The sequence below is a fragment of the Pempheris klunzingeri genome, chromosome 1 (assembly GCF_042242105.1).
Source record: "Pempheris klunzingeri isolate RE-2024b chromosome 1, fPemKlu1.hap1, whole genome shotgun sequence".
NCBI classification, from domain to species: Eukaryota; Metazoa; Chordata; class Actinopteri; order Acropomatiformes; family Pempheridae; genus Pempheris; species Pempheris klunzingeri.
Window position 1 is genome coordinate 3,023,642 of NC_092012.1, and position 4,007 is coordinate 3,027,648.

Here is a 4,007-nt window from a genome sequence, read left to right on the forward strand (position 1 = left end):
ACTGTGGGCTTTAACGTGGCTCTTCTCTGTCTGAATCTCTTCTGGGGAAGGTGTGCTTTACCAGGAGTGAGTCAGCACTCCAGTCTGAGACACTCCACAGGGTCTACTGGCCTCTGCTGGGAGGACAGGGAGCTGCAGGAGCTGGGGTTTTTTTATATCCCTGAGAAGTGTCCAGTGTTTGCAACCCAGGAACCCAATTACAGATCATTTCAAACAATCTGACTCTGAGTGTTTTCAGCTTTCTTTAGAAAAGCTGTCATATATATATATATAAGACAATAGAGATGCTGCTATAAATTGAACTGCAAATGCACATGAGGGGAGAACATGACAGAAAGAGAATGAGAGTAAAATTAAAGAAAACCACGCAGAGTGAACACACGAGTGCATTAGGTGTTATTTAACGACGTGCAGTCACTTGAGACTCTTTGTGCATGTTGCATTAACACGTACTAATGTGTCACAGCGTGGCTCAGTGACAAAACAAAGCAAAATCACTTGAGCAGATCATTTCTTTATGAGGCTTTAAACTGCTGCGACCGAGGAGAAGAATTTTTTCTTTCACAGCCTCTTTTTGTTGTTGGAGTCCAAAAACACATGATAACAAAATCCTGTCTGTCCTGATTCACACGTCTTTGTCTCCCACTGTGATATTTTGGCATTAATGTGAGAGAACTACTGCATCTGCAAAGGCTTCCACTTCTATTTAGATTAACTTTGACATTAGGAGTAAAATGCACGTGAGAACTAAATGATCCATTACAAATGCAAACATAAATGACAAATACATTTCTCTTCATTGACTCTCTTTTATTCAGACTACATTTCCTTCTCTGGGCTTTAAAAGTTATGCTGAAGTAAACTATTTCTATTTATTTATCTTATTATATATATATAGATTTATTCAAGCTATATTTTTTGCCTTTGTAAATGAATGTGGTCCATGTGCAGCAGCTGTGTTGGAGGAAATGAGCATGGCATCTACATTAAAAAATGCCTTTGCATCTTTACGTGCCATGCGTGTGTATTCCACACCCTGACTCTGAGCAAAACAGAGGCAGGGAAGGACTGAGCGATGTTGGACGCGTGATTATTGCGACCAACGGGACAGGGAAACAAATAGGAAAAGCCCAGGAGCTGACATATTGATCTCTAAGGTAAAGCCCTTTATGTTTCTTTTTTTTTTTGCATTGCGTGGTGGGGAAATAGCAGTGAATGGTGACGGGATGGGGACGCGGAGCGGCATATGCTTCCAGTGTTGCGCCTCAGTGTGTCTCAGCTCAGCAGAGGTGGCTAAGATTAGACATTTTGGGTAGTGGCTGCGCATTTCTTAATGTGGCTGTCAGCCCGACCTGCAGAAATGACGACGTGACGCTGAACTTTGCGGTGAGGCTGATGCCCACCTGCATCCAGCTGGAGCACGAAATGTTAAGTCCATGTCTTTTATTCCAAGAATTAAAAAAAAAAAAACCCGGTGAGGTGCAGATCTGCTCATGTGGCAGAGTCAGGTGTTCTTTATTGCATTGTTCCCAGCCAGGAGGTCCCCATCTTGGTGTTCTCATATTGAAATACTGCTCAGTTAATATCCCTGCTGCTGATGCTGCTGCTGCTGCTGCTGATTTCCTGTAAGCCAGAGCCACGGTCAGGCCCACGGCTGCTGTCTGGCAGGACAGGCTACACCTTCAGCTGACTTGGAGCAGAACAGAAAAAGACCCAGAGGCTTGAAATACAAAATCAGGCTGCACAGATGAGCCTGTCTGTGTGCTGAAATCAGTCAAAGTTGGATTTCTGCAGAAGCCTGCAGGAAACTACATTCGCTGTTCCTCTAAAGAATCAGTGTCATGCTGCTAAATGAAGTTATGGTGCGTCTGTAGTGGATTGAGGTGACCTTATCTCTGCCCCTCGTGCTGTCATCACTGGCGGGGATCTCACGGGACATCATCTGATACCTAAAGCATCCTGTAAAAGTCCCTCTGAAATGCACTCACAGGTAACTGCAGTTCTTCACCGGCTGTGATGACTCTCATTCAGGCTCCTCTTGACCCACGAGGAAGGAGGCTCTGAGGTGAGGAGACAATCCAAACCACATGTGATTTTCTTTCAAGTGTCAGCGTGATTTAGTTCAACCAGGTTTAGGTGCATGTCTCTGGGGGGGGGGCCTGCTGTGGAGCCGCTCTCCTCCCCAGCAGCCTCTCAATCAGGCAAATGATTGCTGCTTTCTACTTTCTCTGCCAATTTCTCTGTGATCTGCAAATTTGCATAGACTGCGGTGTTAAAGGAAATGTGGTGTCTCCATGGAAACTGGGGCTGTCAAACGCTGATGACAAAGTGAGGTTAATGTTTGAAAGGCCGTCTGTTAATCTTCAAAACTGTCAGCGTCACGCCATTAAAAGCTCATTACAAAATGCATCTGATGTCCCCTCAGATTGTTTTGCGAATTTTTAATCTCCTCAAAATCACCACAGTCACATTCACGGGGCACCGATGGAGCTTTGGACGTATCACGGCTTCAACACAACACAGAGTACAGTAGATACAGCAGCCAAACTGATAATTCAGTGTTTGTGTTTCAGTATTTCACATCAGGAACGGCCCAGATGCACATTCAAACCCCCATGAAGCCAGACCGTGTTCCACTTTCCCCCTTCTGTAAAGTTTCTGTCTTTGAAACTTGCCTTAGTTATGATTAAAACATGAAATCAGATAGCTGGAGGAGTGGATGGAACAGCAGGGAGAATGAAATCTGTGGAAAAAAACACGTAGTCACACTCGGCGAGTCGTAGCCGAGGGATACGATTGTGAAAGTTAACCCATATCTCATTTTGCTGGAGTCCCTGAAAGCCCCTCAAGGACCTCTGAAGGTCTCTGAGATCCCAGTGTGGGACGCAATGGCCTAGATTTCTCTCCGTCACATGATTTATCATTACAGAGTGTAAAACTCAGTAGTAAAACCACGAACAGCCTCTATAATTAAAAACACCAATGGTCAAGAGGGTATTAATACTGTAGCTGCAGAAGGACAAGACAGCATCACGCTGTGATGGAAATAGAAACAACATCAATTTGCAATTTGATTGAATCCCCTCTCACCCTGGTCACCAGTTCTTTGAGCTGTCGCCATCTGGCAGACGCTGCAGAGCTGCCAAAACAGGAAACACCACACTCTCAGGCAGCTTCTTTGCCACAGCCATCAACATGCTGAATAAACAAAACATCACATAATGTTTTGAGCACATTGCTGCACTCAGGCACTTTAATATTCTTCTCTTTAATATGAACAATGTCCTGTTTTTAATATATTTTTCGTGTTGGAAATGCATCACTTGAGTGTCGCTGTGACATGACAATAAAGGCTTCAGAATCAAATCAAATCAGAAGCCATTAATGATGAATGCAGGATATAAAATGAAAATATATTGATAAAAAGTATTATAAAATACAAGAAATAGCTCCCAAAATGTGCCCACCAACATCATTAAACAGCAAGACAAAGGGGTTTAATCATCATTCCGAGTTACTGTACAATGTAAGAATAAGTAATAAAAAATATAGTATTATTTTAGAAGAGTATTTAGTATTAATAGTAAAATAAAACATGCTCCAAATACCATCACAATAAAATAAAAAAATAAAAAATAAAAATTACAAAAAAAAAGAATCCTGCAACCATAAAACCAATCAGCATTCTCATGTGACGTCATCATCAGCCGGACCAATGAAATCGCTTCTCCACAGTTTTGCCGCGAGTTGCTGAAGGATGTGTTTGTGTATGTATGTGTGTGTTTGTGTGTGTATGTGTGTGTGTGTTTTCTGATTTTAAATAATCATTCGCTGGATAAATAAATATATGAATCAATAGTTGATAACTTTATAACCCACCAGTTGACCCACGCGGCTCCGGGGAAGTGCTAAAGGCTCTCCGGCGCACTCGCTTTGTTATGGGGCGGAGCGTTAACTAGCTGCTAACTTAGCCACCAACTTTAGCTAACATGCTAACACCGGCTAGT